Here is a 21,080-nt window from a genome sequence, read left to right on the forward strand (position 1 = left end):
AGACATAAGTAGGTTAAAAGTGAAAGGGCATAAAATATTATATACCTTGCAGGTAGTAACCAAATGAAAGCCAGAGAAACTATAATAATATCAAATAAAATAACCTGTTATGAGGGAGAAAGACAGTCATTATATACTGATAAAGGGCTTAATTCAATGAGAAGATGTTACAATTATAAATATATATGCATCTAACAGCAGAGCCCCCCAAATATATGAAGCAAATACTGACAGATTTGAATGGAGAAATAGAAGGTTCTACATTAATAGTAGGAGACTGTAATGCACCACTTTGAATAATAGATAGTACATCTAGACAGAAGATCAATAAGGAAATAGAAGATTGAACAATACTCTAAACCAACTAGACTTAACAGAAATATATAGAGCATTCACACAACAGCAACAGAGTAAACATTCTTCTCAAGTACACATGGATCATTCTCTAAGATAGGCCATAATTGAGTCATAAAACAAGTCTCAGTAAATAAAAAAAAAATTGAAATCATGCAAGGTATCTTCTCTGACCACAATGGGATGAAGCTAGAAATCAATTACAGAGGGAGAAATGAAAAATTCCATAATACGTGGAAATTAAACAACATAGTCTTAACAACCAAGGGGTTAAAGAGGAAATCTGGGGGGTGGGAGGGGAGAATCCAAGATGGCAGATTAGGAGAGACAGAGCAAAATGCTTCTCCATGAAAAACACTAGATAAAAGACAGAAAGTGCTCCAGAATACCAGTTCCAGGGTTCTACTGGCTGGACAAGGTCTGCTACATCCACAGTGACTGTGCCCTTGGTGAAACCAAGAGTCAGTGTTCAGAATCAAGTGAGTGTTTGAGGATGCTGGGGAAACAGCAGCCAAGCCACACTGTGGTGGGGAGAAACCTAGGGTCAGTATTTGGAAGCAGGTTAGTGTAAAAACCCAGAAAGTGGCTGTGGATCTGGCAGAGAGAGCGACACAGTCAAGTGTAGTGTGGAGTGCCTTCCATGCCCCAGGTACCCACCTCAGTATCTAGCGTGGATGATCACCTTTCACACACCCACAGCTAATTGTCCCAGAGAAAGGAAAGGGCCACTGCTGCAGGCAGAGGAATGTGGAAGTGGGAAATTACCACGCAACATACAGCCATTTTTCAGTGGGCTGGGAGACACCCCTTCACAGTGTCATGGCTTCTCTTGGGAATTCCACTCACTTGTGATGTTGCACAGTCTTCCTCTGTGGAGGCCCATGGAGTATATAACTTAGAGGGAAGGTCCCACATGGAAGTGCCAAGAACCCTACACCAATCCCAGGGACTTGAGGGCCTGTAGCAGTGAGAGACTATGGGGAATCTGAGCTGAGGGGGTGAACTTGTGCAACAGCACAAGGGTATTCCAGTCACAGCCCCAGGAATGGCTGGGTGATCAGATTCTTAAAGCTGTCTTCCCTGCCTGACTGCACAGGGCACAATCCCCACCCTCAGGGCTGGCAATCCCAATTGCACATGGAAAACTGGTGGACTATTAGGACCTCCACAAGGCTTGGACACCCACTCACAGCACTGATGAAGTTGGGGAGAGCTCACTTGAGGGTAATAAGTGGCTTGGGGGTGCCATCTGTTGGTAGGTCAGGGAAAGTGCACTCCAACAAGCTGTAGCTCTTTCAAATTATAGACAATTGTTCAAATAAGTCTGCATATCCTAAAAGAACCCTATCAAGATAAGCAAATGCCAAGAGGACAAAAACAACAGAAAATTCTAAAGCATATGAAGAAACCAGAAGATGTGGATAACCCAAATGCACAAATCAAAAAACCAGAGGAGACACAGAACTTGGAGCAATTAATCAAAGAAGTAATCATAAACAACAGGATCATGGCACAGGATATAAAGGACATCAAGAAGCCCCTAGAAGAGCATAAAGAAGAATTTGCAAGAGTAAATAAAAAAATGAGCTTATGGAAATAAAAAAAACTGTTGATCAAAATAAAAAGATCCTGGAAACACATAGCAGCAGATTAGAGGAACTCAAAGAATGAGTAAGCAAACTTGAAGAAAATGTTCTGGAGAGTGAAAGTACAAAAAAATGAATGGAGAAAAAATTAGGAAAATTTGAAATGGATCTCGGGGATATAATGGACAACATGAAGCTCATAAATATAAGAATCATTGGTTTTCCAGAAAGGGAAGAGAAGGGTAAAGGTCTAGGAAGAGTATTCAAAGACATTGCTGGGGAAAAATTCTCAACCCTTTAAATGACATAACTATGCAAACCATAGATGCCCAATGAAATCCAAATTGAATAAATCCAAATAAACCCACTCTGAGACATATTCTGATCAGATTGAGAAATGCTGAAGAGAAGGAGCAAATTCTGAAAGCAGCAAGAGAGAAGCAATTCACCACATAAAGGGAAACAAGATAAGACAAAGTAGTGACTATTCAGGGCCACCATGGAGGCAAGAAGGCAGTGGTATGAGATATGTAAAATTCTGAAGACAAAAGTTGCCAACCAAGAATTCTTTTTCCAGGAAAGCTCTCCTTCAAATTTGACAGAGAGCTTAAAATCTTCACAGACAAACGCTGAGAGAATATGCTAAAAAGAGAACTTCCCTACAAGAGATACTAAAGGGAGCCCTACTGGAAGAGAAAAAATAAAATGAAAGGATAGAGAGGTATGGAAAAGGGCTGAGAAATAAACAGTTTTAGTAAGGGTACATTAAAGGAAATAAAGAGATGGGGGAAATAAATCTGACAAATAAAAACCAAAGGATAGGATGGCTGATTCAAGAAATGCCTTCACAGTAGTAACATTGAATGTGAATGGATTAAACTCCCCAATTAAAAGATATAGGTTGGCAGAATGGATTAAAAAATATGAACCAACAATATGTTGCTTACAAGAGACTCATCTTAGATCCAGAGACACAAAGAAATTGAAAGTGAAAGGATGGAAAAATATTCCATGCAAGCTACAGACAAAAGAAAACAGGAGTAGCAATATTAATCTCAGATTAAATAGAATTTAAATGAAAGGATGTTATAGGAGACAAAGAAGGTTACTATATACTAATAAAAGGGAAAATTCAACAAGAAGAAATAATAATCATAAATGTCTATGCAACCAATAAAGCTGCTTCAAAGTACATGAGACAAACATTGGCAAAACTGAAGGAAGCAATTGATGTTTCTAGAATTATCATGGGAGACTGAAATACACCACTCTCTCCTATAGATTTAACAAGGCAAAGGACCAAAAAGGAAAGTGACAACTTAAACAATGTGATAAATGAATTGGATTTAACAGACATATATAGAACCTTACATCACAGGTGACCTGGATACACGTTCTTCTCTAGTGCTCATGAAACTTCCTCCAGAATAGATCATATGCTGGGCCATAAAAAAAGCCTCAATAAATGTTAAAAGATTGAAATTATTCAAAGCACATTCTCTGATCACAATGGAATAAAATTAGAAGTCTACAACCATCAGAGATTTACAAAATTCACAAATATCTGGGGGTTAAACAACACACTCCTAAACAATCAGTGGGTTACAGAAGAAATAGCAAGAGAAATTGCTAAATATATAGAGATGAAGGAAAATGAGAACACAACATATCAAAACTCATGGGATGCAGTGAAGGTGGTATAGAAGGGTAAATTTATAGCTCTAAATGCATACACTAAAAAGGAAGAAAGAGCTAAAATCAAAGAACTAATGGAACAATTGAAGAAGCTGGAAAATGAACAGCAAACTAACCCTAAACCAAGTAGAAGAAAAGAAATGACAAGAATTAAAGTAGAAATAAATCACAGAGAGAAGAAAAAAATAGAGAGAATAAATAAAACCAAAAGATGACTCATTGAGATCAACATTGACAAGCCCCTAGCTAGACTAACAAAATAAAAAAGAGAGAAGACCCAAATAAACAAAATGATAAATGAGAGAAGCAACATTCCTGCAGATCCCAAAGAAATTTAAAAAATATATAAGAGGATACTATGAACAAATGTATGCAAAAAAACTAGATAATGTAGAGGAAATGGACAATTTCTTGGAAACACATGAACAGCCTAGACTGACCAGAGAAGAAAAGAAGACCTCAACAAACCAATCACAAGCAAAGAGATCCATCAGTCATCAAAAGACTTCCCACAGATAAATGCCCAGGGCCAGATTAGGGGAATTCCAACAAACTTTCCAAAAAGAACTAACACCAATCTTACTTAAAATCTTTCAAAACATTGAAGAAAATGAAACAGTACATAACTCATTTTATGAAGTTAACATCACTCTAATATCAAAACCAGGTAAAGATGCTACAAGAAAGGACAATGAGAGATCAATCTCCCTCATGAATAGAGATGCAAAAATTCTCAACAAAATACTTGCAAATTGAATCCAAAGACACATTAAAAAAATCAGGGAGGTGTGGCATGGTGGTGAAGTGGTGAGGTGTGGGTTTTAGTTACTCCTCTGGGGCAGCTGGTTGATAGCCAGGAACTGGGTGGACCAGACACCACAGAGGAATTTGCATTTGGACACATGTCATACAACACTCAAGAGCATGGGGGTAGCTGAGATCAGTGAAATCTGTAAGTTCTCATGGCCACGGGGGCCCATGACCCTCTCTGCTAGGCACAATCCTGAGGGAGGAGGGGCCATTGGTACTGGGAACCAGGAGAGAGAACTGCAGTTACAGAAATGATTAATAAACTCTGACTGCTGAACAAAAACTCCAACCATAGATAAACTGAGGCCAGACACCTGAGAATGTGGGAGCAGTCAGTCTGGTGGAGGGGAGATAGGGCTAGCAAAAATACAAAAATTAACACAGAGACTTTTGGAGTTAGGGGTGAACATAATATGAGAAGAGCTGGGCTCAAAAAGAATCAGGCACATATGCAAACCAAGGGGACCAGGGCCCTTCTCTGAAAAGCTGTTTTTTTTTTCTGGTTTCTTGATTGTTCCTCAGTAGCTTCTAACTCCTTGTCTTTTTGCATTTCAGTAGCCCATCAGAACTGCAAAGACTGAATTAAAGGGCTTTTCTTTAAATGGTCTACACTGGGGCCTTGTTTATCTTTTCTTTATTTTTTTATCTTTTTCTCTTTTTTTAAAAAAATAACTATTCTAAGTAGCCCATTATAGAAAACCACAAAGACTTGCAATTTGGGGCCAGGCAAGAGTACAAAGCAATAAGTCTATTGGGGGAGAAAGTCCTCTAAAGGCCAAAACTTCCCAAAGAAAAGGGAGGCAAAGCCCAGCTCCAATGGCAACCTTACTTTGGGGAACTCACACCACAGGGGCTGGAATACAGAAACCAGCTTCAGTCAGCCACACACCTGACAGGGTCAGGGTTACCAGGAGAACTAAAGGCTCCATGTCTCCTCACACTAGTTGGAGAGCTGTGGGTGGGTAAGCACCACCTGCATGACAGCATAGAAAAAGCACAGAGTCTAAAGGCCTCACAGGAGGGTCTCATTCTCAAGGAAACTCCATAACCTCCTCCTGAGACCTGGGCCTCTCTGGACTGGAAAAATCTGACTGGAGTTGACCATATCTGAGGAGACACACACTAAAAGGCTACATAAAAGCAGGGCTATGTAGAAGCTATGTAGAGGCAAGGCAAGAAACAGAAAAACAAGTGTTGAAAAACTCCAATCAGCAAAATAGAACTTAAGTTAGAGGCCCAGAATAAGCTGAAATAAACAACAGTTATAGAAGAAAGCCAACCAACAAGAAAACCCTGGGTAAAAGAGTGAAAATGAGTTTCACAATAAACTAATCAAGAAACTCGGATGCCTGGACAGCTCAAGATAACAAGACATACTAGGAAACACAAAAAAAATATGGCCAAGCCAAAGGAAGAAACTACTAGGTAAAATGAGATCCAGGAGTTGAGGCAACTAATGCTTAATCAATTCAATGAAATGAAGGAAGAACTAATTAAAGATGTTCAAACAAATCTAAATCAATTCAAAAATGAAGTCAATGAACTGAGGGAAGATATAGCAAAAGATATTAAGGATATAAGGAAGACACTAGATGACCATAAAGAAGAATTGATAAACTTGAAAAAACAAATGGCAGAACTTATGGGAATGAAGGGAATAATTCAGGAGATGAAAAAGACAATGGAGGGTTAAAAGAGTACATTTGAACAGGCAGAGGAAAAAATCAGTGAAGTGGAGGACCAGATCTTTGAATTCATACACACAAAGCACAGATGGTGAAAAGAATGGAAAAATATGAGCAGGGTCTTAGGGAGCTGAGTGACAGCATGAAGCACATGAATATATGTGTTATGGGTATCCCAGAGTTAGAAGATGTGGGTAAAGGGGCACAAAGAATAATAGAAGAAATAATCACTGAAAATTTCCCAACTCTTAAGAAAGAAAATTACAGCTTCAAGAAGCACAGCACATCCCAAACAGAATAGATCCCAATAGACTTACTCCAAGATTCTTATGGATCAGATTGGCCAATGTCAAAGACAAAGAGAGAATTCTGAAAGCAGCAAGAGAAAAGCAATCCATCACATACAAGGTGTCCTAGTTTGCTAATGCTGCAGAATGCAAAACACCAGAGATGGATAGGCTTTTATAAAACGGGGGTTTATTTCACTACACAGTTACAGTCTTAAGGCCACAAAGCATCCAAGGTAACACGTCAGCAATCGGGTACCTTCACCGGAGGATGGCCAATGGCATCCGGAAAACCTCTGCTAGCTAGGAAGGCAGCTGGCGTCTGCTCCAAAGCTCTGGCCTCAAAACGGCTTTCTCCCAGGACATTCCTCTCTAGCAAGCTTGCTCTTCTTCAAAACATCACTCCCAGCTGCACTCAGTTCCCTCCCCCTGAGTCAGCTCATTTATATAGCTCCACCGATCAAGGCCCACCCTGAATGGGTGGGGCCATGCTTCCATGGGAACATCTCATCAGAATCATTACCTACAGCTGGGTAGGGCACATTCCAAGCAAATCCAACCATCACCAAAACGTCTGTCCCACAAGACCACAAAGATAATGGCATTTGGGGGACACAATACACTCAAACCAGCACACAAGGGAAGCTCAATAAGACTATGTACAGATTTCTCTGCAAAAACCATGGAGGTGAGAAGACAATAGTATGATATATTTAAAATACTGAAAGAGAAGAACTGCCAACCAAGAAATCTATATCTGGCAAAACTGTCCTTCAAATGTGAGGGAGAGATTAAAATAGTTTCAAAGACAAAGACAATGAGAGAGTTTGTGAATAAGAGACTGGCACTACAAGAAATACTAAATGGAGTGCTACAGGCTGATAGGAAAAGACAGGAGGCAGAGGTTTGGAGAGGAGTGTAGAAATAAAGATTATCAGGAAGGGTAAAAGGAGAGAGAGCAAAAAATAAGACATGACCTATAAAATCCAAAGGACAAAATGGTAGAAGAAAGTACTGCCCTTACAGTAATAACACTAAATGTTAATGGATTAAATTCCCCAATAAAAAGACACAGACTGGCAGAATGGATTAAAAAACAGGATCCATCTATATGCTGTCTACAAGAAACTCACTTTAGACATGAGGACAAAAATAGACTGAAAGTGAAAGGTTGGAAAAGGATATTTCATGCAAACAGCAGCCATAAAAAAGTGGGAGTAGCTCTATAATATCAGGCAAATTACACATTGGAAGTAAAACTATTAAAAGAAACAAAGAAGGACACTATATATTAATAAAAGGGCCAATTCATCAAGAAAACAATATAATCATGAATATTTATGTACTAAGCCAGAGTACCCCAGAATTCAAGAGGCAAATACTGAGAACATCGAAAGAAGGAGAAAACTCTAAAATAAGGGTTGGAAACTTCAATACACTGCTCTCATCAATGGATAGAACATCCAGACAGAGGATCAATAAGGAAACAGAGATGTTGAATTGTACAATAAATGATCCAGACTTGACACACAGTTATAGAACACTACACCCCACAACAGCAGGATACACATTTTTCTCAAGAGCTCATGGAACATTCTCTAGGATAGACCCCATGTTCACATGTGTCACAAAGCAAGTCTCAACAAATTTAAAAATATTGACCGTATAACAAACACTTTCTCAGATCATAATGGAATGAAGTTGGAAATAAATAACAGGCAAAAGGTTGTAAAATTCACAAATATTTGGAGACTGGAAACTCTCTTAGAAAAGCAGTGGGTAAAGGAGTAAGTTACAAGAGAAATTAGTAAATGCCATGAGGCAAATGTCAATGAAAACACAACATATCAAAACTTATGGGATGCAGCAAAGGTGGTGCTGATAGGGAAGTTTATTGCACTAAATGCCAATATTAAAAGAGAAAAGAGACCAATTGAGGAATTAACTGTCCACTTGGAGGAGCTAGAGAAAGAACAGCAAACTAACCTCAAAGCAAACAGAAGAAAAGAAATAACAAAGATAGAGCAGAAATAAATGAAACTGAGAACAGGAAAACAATAGAGAGAATCAACAAAACCAGAAGTTGGTTATTTGAGAAAATCAACAAAATTGATGGAACCCTAGCTAGGCTAACAAAAAAATGTGAGCGGGTGCAAATAAATGCAATCAGAAACAAGAAAGGAAACATAACTGCTAATCCTGCAGAAATAAGGGAGATAATGGAAGATACTGTGAGCAAGTATATGTTAATAAACTAGACAACTTAAGCAATCAATATTGACCCAAGAAGAAATAGACAACCTCAACAAACCAATCACAAGTAAATAGATTGAGTCAGTCATCAAAAAGCTCCCCAAAAGAAAAGCCCAGGCTTCACATGTGAATTCTACCAAGCATTCAAGAAAGAATTAATAACAATCCTGCTCAAACTCTTCAAAAAATTGAAGAGGAGGGAAAGCTACCCAACTCATTCTATGAAGCAACATCACTGTGATACTAAAATCAGACAAAGATACTTCAAAAAAAGAAAATGATATGCCAATATCTTTAATGAATATAGATGCAAAAATCCTCAACAAAATATTCACATATAAAATCCAGCAGTACATTAAAAGAATTATACACCACATCCAAGTGGGTTTATTCCAGATATGCATGGCTGGTTCAACACAAGAAAATCAATTAATGTAATACACCACATCAATAAATCAAAGCAAAAGAACCACATGATCATCTCAATCAATGCAGAAAAGGCATTTGACAAAATTCAACATCCTTTCTTGATGAAAACACTTCAAATAATAGGAATAGAAGGGAATTTTCTCAATATTATAAAGGCAATATATGAAAACCCCACAGTTAATATCATACTCAATGGGGAGAGACTGAAAGCTTTTCCTCTAAGATCAGGAACAAGACAGGGATGCCCACTCTCACCATTGTTATTCAACATCATGCTGGAAGTTCTAGCAAGGGCAATTAGGCAAGAAAAAAATAAAAGGCATCCAAATTAGAGAGGAAGAAGTAAAACTTTCACTCTTTGCAGATGACATGATTCTATATGTACAAAATCTAGAAAAATCTATAACAAAGTTATTAGAACTAATAAATGAATACAGCAAAGTGTCAGGCTACAAGATCAACATCCAAAAATCTGCAGTGTTCTTATACACAAGTAATGTGCAACAAGAGGAAGAAATCTAGAAAAAAAAATCCATTTATAATAGCAACCAAAAGAATCAAGTGTTTAGGAATAAACTTAAGAAAGACCACAAAAGACCTATACAAAGAAAATGGCAAAAAACTGCTAAAAGAAATTGAACAGGATGGATTGAGAGACTAAATATAATATAATTAAGATGTCAATTCTACCTGAACTGATTTATAGATCCAATGAAATACCAATTGAAATCCCAACAACTTACTTTACAGAAATAGAAAAACCAATAAGGAAATTTATTTGGAAGGGAAAGGTACTCCAAATAGCCGAAAATATCTTCAGAAAGGGGAAAAAAGTGGGAGGTCTCACACTACCTGACTGAAGCATGTTACAAAGCTACAGTGATCAATATAGCATGATACTGGAATAAGGATAGATATACCAACCAATGTAATCAAATTGAGTGTACAGCAATAGACTCTCACATCTATCGACAATTGATCTTTGAGAATACCATCAAGCCAAAGCAAGTGGGACAGAGCAGGCTCTTCAATAAATGGTGTTTGGAGAACTGGATATCCATTTCCAAAAGAATGAAAAAGGATCCCTATCTCACACCTTATACAAAAATTAACTCAAAATGGATCAAAGACATAAACATTAACACTAAGACAATACTCTTAGGAGAAATGTAGGGCAATTTCTTAAAGATCTTGTGACAGGAGGTGGTTTCCTAAACCTTACACAAAAAGTGTGAGCAACCAAAGAACAAATTGACAAATGGGATCTCCTCAAAATAAAACACATTTGTACATAAAAGGACCTTGTCAGAAAAGGAAAAAGGCAACCCACACAATGGAAGACAATATTTGGAAACCACATATCAGATAAGCATTTAGTGTCCTGAATATATAAAGCAATCCTTACATTTGTAAGCCTATGCTTATCGTGGCATTATTCACAATAGCCAAGAGATGGAAACAGCCCAAATGTCCATTAATGGATGAGTGGATAAACAAACTGTGGTACAGACACATGATGGAATATTATGCAGCTGTAAGACAGAACAAAGACATGGAACATAGAATAACATGGATGAAACTTGAGAATGTTATGTTGAGTGAAGTTAGCCAGAAATAAAAGGACAAATGCTGTATGGTCTCACTAATATGAATTAACATTAATGAGCAAACTTTGAGAGTTGAAAGCTGATAACACAGGCTACCAGGAGATAGAAAGAGGGTAGAGATTGGGGATTAGATGCTGAAGGACTACAGAATGTTCAGCAGGCCTGATTGTATAGACCCAGAGATTGATAGCATAATACTGTGTGATGGTAGCACAATATTGTAACTACACTAAACAAAGATGTCCATGAGTAAACCTGAAAGGGGTGGGTTAGGCACATGTATGACACCTGAGGTAAAGGTAGAAGATAAAGATTGGGACAGTTTAATTTAGCAAAAACTGGAGTGCTCAATAATTATTACTAAATGTACAAATATAAAACAGTTCTTGCATGTGAGAGAACAAATTAATGTCAACCATGCAGAGTGTTGGAAAGGGGATAGTAGTAGGGAAAAAATATAATCAAAGCAAACTGGAGTCTATGGTCAACAGGAACATTGTAATATGCTTCCATTAAATGTAACAAAGTCAATATACGAAAGCTAAATATGTATGAAAGGGGGATATAAGGGAGGGACATGGGATTGTTGGTAGTGGTGTTGTTTCCTGACCCTAATATTATGTTCTATTGTATTATATTTTATTTTTCTTTTTATTATCTTTTTTATTATTCATTAAAAAATCTTTATTTTCATAGTAATCAATAGGTTCAAGTGCTGAATGTGGTGATAAATGCACAACTGTATGATAATACTGTGAACAACTGATTGTATACTGTGGATAATTTTATGTTATGTGAATATAGCTCTAAAAATTGTATGGAAAAATACAAACTGGGATAAAAGTGATGGATAAAACATGGAGAGAGGGATGTACAAATTTACTGTTGGTTATGAGGCAGAATGGTATAGCTTTTCTGGAGGACAGTGGGGTGGTTCCACAGGAAGCTAAGCATGTGGGTGCCATGAGGTCCTGCAACCTCAGAAGGGGGCATTTATTGGAGGATCTGAGAGCAGGAACATAAATGGACAGTTGCACACTGGTGTTCTTGGAGAGAGTATGCATGATTTGCAATGGATAGAGGTGGCCTAAGGGTACATTGGCTGAGGAACAGAATGGTGAACTGTAGTGTGTGTATACAATGAAATAATGAGCTACTGCAAGGAGTGAAGCTGTGAGACACAAAATAAGGTGAATGGAACCTGTAGACAGTATTTTGTATGAACTACTCCAGAAACAAAGGCAAACACTATAATGCCTCATCAATATGGACTAACTACAATGTGTAAACTCTGAATTGAACCTTAGAGCACAGCTTATCAGGGGAATGCTTATTGTAATTGTCCCTGGATTGTAAGCCCTTACAGCAGTCACATCTATTCCTGAATTGTAATGGCTATCTCCAGATTCCAAGATGCTGCTCCCTTTGTGTATAACCAGATCAATCCCTGGAACTTTGGGTATCTGTGTGACACCTGAAACTCAGAGCTAGAACTCAGCAGATATGAATGTCAGTATTAGCACATATAGGAACTGTTAAGAAAACTGAAAAAAAGAATCCAGACTTCAAGTAGAGATATGAATGAAGCAGATGTGGTTAGGACTAGGGCATATTGGGCCATAGGGTAAAGGACAATGCTGACTGCATTTTAAAACCACAAATTCCATGTGAGACCAAGGGAAAAGATGTTTAATTGGTGCAAGATCTATATTACCTAAACAATTTAACTCAGTTCATTCTAATATCATAATTACATGGAACTTTTAATAGGAAGTGAGACCTGATAGGTTTGCATAGTTTAGTGTGAAATACTGACACACCCAAAACAAGTTGAACAGAGAATAAAAATATATATGCAGGGCCTCCCTGAGGAGCTGGGGAAATGCAGAGGTGTTGGGATTTCTTACCTGGATTGTTGCTGATGTTCTCACAAACATTTGAGGACTGGTGGTTTGATGTGCCAAGCCCTCTATCATGGGACTTGCACTTATGAAGCTTGTTATTGCAAAGGAGAGGCTAAACTTGCTTGTAATTTTGCCTAAGAGTCTCCCCCTGAGTACCTCTGTGTTGCTCAGATGTGGCCTTCTCTCTCTAGCTAAGCCAACTCAATGGGTGAACTCACTGGTATCCCCCTACATGGGATCTGACTCCCAGGGGTGTAAATCTCCCTGGCAAGGTGGGATATGACTCCAGGGGATGAATCTGGGCCTTACATGGTGGGATTGAGAACATCTTGACCCAAAGGGAGATGCAAATTAAATAAAATAATGCTTCAGTGACTGAAAGATTCTGAATGGAGATGAGAGGTCACTCTCATGGGCATTCTTATGCACTATATAGATAAACCTTTTGAGGTTTTAATGCATTGGAATAGCCAGAAGTAAATTCCTGAAACTAACAAACTGCAACCCAGTAGCCTTGACTCTTGAAGATGATTGTATAGCAATGTAGCTTACAAGAGGTGACACTGTGATTGTGAAAACCTTATGGATCACACTCTCTTTAGCCAGTGTATGGACGGATGTGTAGAAAAATGGGGACAAAAAACTAAATGAAAAATAGGGTGGGAGGGGATTTTTGGGTGTTCTTCTTTTCTTTTAATTTTTATTCTTATTTTTACTTTTTCCTGGTATGAGGAAAATATTAAAAAATATATTGGGGTGATGAATGCTCAACTATATGATGGTATTGTGAACAACTGATTGTACACTTTGGATGATTGTATGGTATGTGACTATATTTCAAGAAAATTGAATTTAAAAATATCATACACCATGACCAAGTGGGGTTCATTTGAGGCATACAAGCATGATTCAACAGAAGAAAATCAATCAATGTAGTACAACACATTTACAAAACAAAAGGGAAAAATCAAGTGATCATCTCAATAGATTCCAAAAGAGCATTCAACAAAATCCAGCATCCTTTTTTTTTGATAAAAACACTTCAAAAGGTAAAAACTCAGGTAAACTTCCTGAATATGATAAAGGGCATATATGACAAACCCACAGCCAGCATATTACTCAGTGGTGAGAAACTGAAAGCCTTCCCTCTAAGATCAGGAATGAGACAAGGGTGCCTGCTTTCAATACTGTTATTTAACATTGTGCTAGAAGTGTATTCAGAGCAGTCTGGCAAGACAAAGAAATAAAAGCCATCCAGATTGGAAAAGTAAAACTGTCATTATTTGCAGATGATATGATCTTATATCTGGAAAACCCCGAGAAATTGATGATACAGCTACTTGAGCTAATAAGCAAATTTAGCAAAGTAGCAGGATATAAGATTAATGCACATAAGTCAGTAATGTTCCTATACACTAGAAATCACCTAACTGAAGAGACACTCAAGGAAAAGATTCCATTCGCAATAGCAACTAAAAAATCAAGTACCTAGGAATAAACTTAATGAAAGATGTAAAAGACTTATACATAGAATACCACATAACTATACTAAAAGAAATAGAAGGGGACCTAAAAAGATGGAAAAATATTCCATGCTCATGGATAAGAAGCCTAAATGTCATCAGACGTCAATTCTACCCAAACTCATCTACAGATTCAATGCAATTCCAATCAAAATTCCAAAAACCTACTTTGCTGACTTGGGAAAGCTAATTATCAAATTTATTGGGAAGGGAAAGATGCCTTGAATTACTAAAAACATTCTAAAAAAGAAAAATGAAGAGGGAGGACTTACACCCTCTGACTTTGAAGCTTATTATAAAGCCACAGTAGTCAAAACAGCATGGTACTGGCACAAAGATAGATGTATTGATCAATGGAATTAAATTGAGAATTCAAAGACAGACCCCCAGATCTACAGTCAACTGGTCTTTGATAAGGCCCCCAAAACCACTGAACTGGACATAACAATCTATTCAACAAATGGGGCCCAGAGAGCTGGATATCCAAATCCAAAAGAATGAAAGAGGACCCCTACTTCACACCTTACACAAAAATTAACTCAAAATGGATTAAATCCTTCATTATAAGAGACAATACCATAAAACTCCTAGAAAACAACATAGGGAAACATCTTCACCTCCTTGTACTAGGAGTTCACTTCTTAGACCTTACACCCAAAGCACAAGCCACAAAAGAAAAAAATAGATAAATGGGAATTCCTCAAACTTAAAAGCTTCTGTACCTCAAAGGAATTTGTCAAAAAGGTGAAGATGCATCCAACTCATTGGAAAAAAATATTTGGAAACCATGTATCTGACAAAAGACTAACTTTTTACATATATATAGTAATCCTACAAGTCAATGACAATAGTACAACAGCCAAATTATAAAATGGGAAAAAGATATGAAAAGACAGTTCTCTAAAGAGAAAACACAAATGGTCAAAAAACACATGAACAAATGTTCATCTTCACTAGATTTTAGGGAGTTGCAAACTAGACCACAATGAGACATCATCTCACACCTATCAGATTGGGTGCCATTAAACAAACAGGTAACTACAAATGCTGGAGAGGTTGTGGAGAAATTGAAACTCTTATTCATTGTTGGTGGGACCATATAATGGTTCAGCCACTCTGGAAGACCGTCTGGGGGTTCCTTAGAAAACTAGATATAGAGTTACCCTTTGATCCGGCAATTGCACTTCTTGGTATATACCCAGAAGGTCTGAAAGTAGTGACATGAACAGATATTTGCACACTGATGTTCATATTGGCATTATTCACAATTTCCAAGACATGGAAACAACCCAAATATCCTTCAACAGATGTGTGGATAAACAAAATGTGGTATATTCACACGATGGAATACTATGTGGCAGTAAGAAGGAATGAAGGTGTGAAATGTATGACAACATAAATGAACCATGAAGACATAATGCTGAGTGAAATAAGCCAGGCACAAAAAGAGAGATATTGTATGTTCCACTAATGTGAACTCTGTGAAAAATGTAAAATAAATGGTTTATATTGTAGAATGTAGGGGACCTAGTGATAGACAACAAATAGTGAAAGGGGAACAATAATCTAATAAGAACAGATAACTTATGGAGGGTAAACTTAATGATATGGGAATGTTCAGGAAAGACTATGGTTTGTTAGTCTTTGGGGGGTATGTTAGGAACAAGTTGACAGAAATGTAGTTATTTTAGGTTATTTGTTTTTCTTATTCCTTTGTTCAGTTATGGTTCGTTAATTTTCTTGGGGTGTGGTAAGAACATTTTGGAAGCAATGTAGTTATTTTAGGTTAGTTATTTGTTTTTCTTATTGCTTTGTTTTGGTTTTATGTGAAATGTTTTTTATTGTTGTTTTAATTTTTTGATAACGTTTACAAAAATAGAATATAAAAAAATGCAAATTGTCCAGTAAAGGAACACTGTTGTTTGTGCCTAAATATGAATGTGTTTAAAGAAACTTCTCCCAAAAAGAGTGTTCACAAGGAACAGGATAATAAAATGATGATAATGATTTAAAAAAAGAGGAAATCAGAAGCAAAATTAGGAAATATCTTGAGGCAAATGTAAATGAAAATACAACCTATCAAAAATTATGGTTTGTATTTAAGGCAGTGCTGAGAGGGAAATTTATAGCTCTGATAGCTTACATAAAAAAGAAGAAAGATTTCAAATCAGAGTCCTAACTTCAAAACTGGAGTTACTAAAAAAAGAAGAGCAAACTAAATGCAAAGTGAGCAGAAGGAATGAGATAAGAAAGATTAAAGCAGAGATAAATGAAATAGAAAATTAAAAAACAGTAGTCAACAAAATCACAAGTTGGTTCTATGAAAAAATCAATAAAATTAACAAAATGTTAGCTAGACTGATGAAGAAAAAAGAGGATACAAATAACAAACATAGGAAATGAAAAGGGGGACATTACTACTGACCCTACAGAAATAAAAATCAATATCAGAAAATTCTATGAACAATTGTAAATGAACAAATTAGATAACCTAAATGAAATGACAAATTTCTAAATACATACACACTATCAACATTGAGTTAAGACAAAATAGATCTCAACAAACCAATAAATAGTGAATAGATTGAATCAGGAATCCAAAACCTCACAAGGAAAAGCCCAGGACTACATGGCTACACAGGGGAACTTGACCAAGCATTCCAATAAAATTAATGACAACACTATTTAAAATCTTCCAAAAAATTCAGGAGGAGGTAACTCTCTCTAACTCATTCTATTGAGGCCATCATCACCCTCATATCAAATGAGATAAAGATACCACAAGAAAAGAAAATCACAGACCAAAATCTCTTCAGAATATAAATGAAAAAAATACTCAACTAAATACTAGCAAATGGACTTTAACAGCATATTAAAAGAATTATACAACCTGATCAAGTGGTATTTATTCCTGCTATGCCAGAGTGGTTCAACATAAGAAAATCAAGTAATGTAATAAACCACATTAAAAGAATGAGGGTAAAATACCACATGATAATCTCAACTGATGCAGAAAAGGAATATGACAAAATCCAGCACCTCTTAAGGATAAATCCTCTTAGAAAACAAGGAACAGAAGGAAACATCCTCAACATGATAAAGAAAATATATGAAAAACCCAAAGCTAACATCATATTCAGTGGTGAATATGCTTTCCCTCTAAGCTCAGGAAGAAGACAAGAATGCCCACATCACCACTGTTATTCAGCATTATACTGGAGGTTCTAACCAGAGCTCCTAGGCAATAAAAGAAATAAAAGGCATCCACAATGGAAAGGAAGAAGCAAAATTCTCCCTATTTGCAGATGACATGATCTTATATAGAGAAAATCTTGAAATTTCCAAAGCAAAGTTCTTAGGGCTAATAAATGAATTCAGAAAAGTGTATATTATACTAATACTGAAAAATCAGATGAAGAAATCAAGAAGAAATCCATTTACATTAGCAACTAAAATAATCAAATATCTAGGAATAAATCTAACCTAAGATGTAAAGGAATCGCACACAGAAAACCAGAAAACATTGCAAAAAGTCATCAAAGTAGATCTAAATAAATGGAAAGGACATTCCATGTTCATGTATTGGAAGACTAAGTATTGTTAAGATGTCAGTTCTATACAAAATGATTTACAGATTCAAGCAATCCCATTAAAAATTCCAAAAATCTTTTTAGAAGAAATGAAAAAGCCAGTCATCAAATTTTTATGAAATGATAAGGAAAAGAAGAATGAACTTGAAGGACTCCATTTTCCAATTCTTAAATCTTATAACAAAGGCACATTAATCAAAACAGCATGGTACTGGCACAAGAACAGACATACAGACCAAAGGAATCAAATCAAGAAGTCATAAACCAACCCTTACATTTATGGACAACTGATTTTTGAAAAGGGGGCAAAAACCACTCAATTAGGAAAGAATATTCTCTTCAACAAATGGTGCCATGAAAACTGGATCTCCATATGCAAAAGAATGCAGGTAGACCCTACCTCACACCACATACAAAGGTCAATTCAAAATGGATCAAAGACCTAAATATAAGAAGCATAACTATAAAAGTCCTAGGATAAAATGTAGAGGAGGACATTTTGTTAGGCAATGGTTTTTTAGACTTTATACCCAAAGCACAAGCAATAAAAGAAAAAAATATATAAATGGAACTTCATCAAAACTTTAAAACTTTTATGCATCAAAGTCCTTTATCATGAAAGTAAAACAACAACCTACACAATAGGAGAAAATATTTCAAAACCATGTATCTGGTAAAGTTTAAATATCAAGAATATATAAAGAATTCCTACAACTTCACAATAAAAAAACAACCAAGCCAAGTAAAAAATGGGCAAAAGACTTGAATAGACATTTCTCCAAAGAAGATATACAAATGGCCAAAAAGAATATGAAAAAATCCCCAGCTTCATTATTGAGGAAACACAAATCAAAACCCCTGTAAGATACCATTTCATACCTATTAGAATTGCAACTATTAAAAAATGGAAAATTACATGTTTTGGAGAAGATATGGACAAGTAGAGCACTCATTCATTGTTGGTGGGAATGTAAAATGGTGTAGCCACTGTGGAAGACAGTTTGGCAATTCCTCAGAAAGTTAAATATAGAATTACCATATGACCCAGCAATCCCACTTCTAGTTATATACACAAAATAATTGAAAACAGGGACTCAAACAGAAATTTGCACACTGATTTTCATAGCTGCATTATTCACAATTCCCAAAATATGGAAGCCACCCTTGTGTCTGTCAATTGAAGAATGGATAAACAGTATGTGGTATATACAAACAATGGAATATTATTGAGCCAGAAAAAAGAATGAAGTTCTGATACATGTGACAAGATGAATGAACCTTGAAGATATCATGTTGGGTGGAATAAGCCAGGCACAAAATGAAAATTTTTTATGATCTCACTGATATGAAATAATTAGAATAAGCAAACTCATGGAGTCAGACTCTGGAATTTAGGTTATTAGGGGGCAGTGTGGGGATAGGGAATAGGGAGTTAATGCTTAAGTTGTATAGAGTTTCTGTTTGGGAACATTAAAAATTTTTGGTAATGTATAGTGGTAATGGAGCACAGCATTGTGAATGTAATTAACAGGTGTGAATTACATATTTGATTATGGTTAAAGGGAAATTTTAGATTATAGATATGTTACTAGAATAATTTTTTTTTTTAAATCCATGGGACTGTACAACACGGTGTATGAATCTTAAGGTAAACCATGGACTTTAGTATATTCTGCAATTATAATAATGTTCTTTCATGAATTATAATGTGGCATGATAGCATAGGGATGGTGGCAGGTTGGCTGAGTGCCCAGGTGTAACTGCATGATCAACAGCTTCCTGCAGCTGCAAAGAATCCCCATTGGAATTATCAGAAACCAGCCACAAGGTGAGAGGCCCACAAGGGATGAGGGAAAAGAGGAGAATGGAAAAGTATTGGAACCAGTAACAGCCCATATAAAAGGCAGCCCCCAGCACCAAAGAGTGTGCTTCTGCTCTTGTGAGAGTGTCCACACACCCCTCTTGCATGTGTATTCAATAAATTATTTTGCTTGCTTGCTTGATCTGTGCTGTGCCCTTGAATTCTTTCTTGTGGCATGGCCAAGAACCTAGGAACCAATGCCGGCAACAATAACAAATATACCACACTAATGCGAGGTATTAATAATAGGGTGGTATATTGGAACCCTGTATTTTATGCATGATTTTCCTGTATACCCACAACTTCTCCAATTAAAAATAGAAATCAATATAAAAACATAAAATTAAAAATTTCAAGAAGGCAATTTCAGAGTGTTAAACCCATGTCCATAACCCTTCTGAGCATGAGGCCCTGTGAGACTTCACTGGTCATATGTCCATGAAACCAGCCCTGTTTACCACCCACACAGTGGGTATTTGTACTCAATACAGTGAATTCCTGCCACCTCAAATCTATAAGGTCATTTTCATTCACACCCCCTTTTGCCATACCAGGTTAAGAAACTAATTGTAGTAGTCCCTGGAAATACCAAAATATATCAAGACTCTTCTTGGCTTCTCTCAAAGTCCATTTTCAGTTTTTGTTTGTTTGCTTTGTTTTTGCTTGATTTTCATTTTTTGCTATTTGCATTTAATAACATTGATTAAGGCATATCATTATATTTTGTAACAAGATAAAATGAAATATTGATCTTGGAAAAACTCTGTCTCACAGAATGCTTCTATTAACCCCAGAAATTCTACTATTAGAATGCCCTTCCCATATTTTGAGGCCATTGACATCTATTTAAATTCAAATCCCCCCTGGAAAAGGCCCCACCTTAAGCTTTGTCACTCATTGAAGCCTGGGTGTAAAGACATTTATCACTTCCTTTTCTGAGAATATGGCAGAGGAGGGAGCATGATGCCTGAAGGCACTCCTACTGTGGGATTGTGGTGGTGGGCAGACATAGTGCACAGAAAGAGGAAGCAGGAGCAGGGGAAGGCACATTCCCCCCTCCCTGGGTTTTGCTGTTGATCTTGAGTACCCAGAGGCCTGACCTTTAATCAGGACATTGGATCTAGAGCTGATTGCTGTTGAACTGACTAGGGTCTTGACTCTGCTCCCACAGTGATCTCTCACCAGCTGAGGTGTCTAACCATTTATCCTCCTGAGGACAGTGTTAAGTAAATCAATGGAAGTGGCCAAGTCCAGACATGTTGGCCTGGGAGCCTCTAAACAGTGGCATTTTATTAATACAAACAATTACATTTCTAAAATACAGTGCATTATTCTCAGGTTAATAGAGCAGTCCCTGAGCACAATTCAATGTTAAAGCAGGAAACATGATTACCAGCTTTAAGATACCTTTTTTACTCTTTTATCCCATCAAAGACTAGGAGTCTGGCCTCTTACGTGTCCTGCAGATTTAAATTTAGGCATCATCTTAGCGATTT

The 21,080-nt window shown here is 36.8% G+C and overlaps 1 pseudogene; it reads left to right on the top strand.

Annotated features, from left to right (window-relative positions):
- Nucleotides 1-19,487: 19,487 nt before the first annotated feature.
- LOC119522345 overlaps nucleotides 19,488-21,080 on the top strand; it is a 36,549-nt pseudogene continuing 34,956 nt past the window's right edge.

This window comes from Choloepus didactylus, chromosome X, assembly GCF_015220235.1.
Source record: "Choloepus didactylus isolate mChoDid1 chromosome X, mChoDid1.pri, whole genome shotgun sequence".
Taxonomy (NCBI): Eukaryota; Metazoa; Chordata; class Mammalia; order Pilosa; family Megalonychidae; genus Choloepus; species Choloepus didactylus.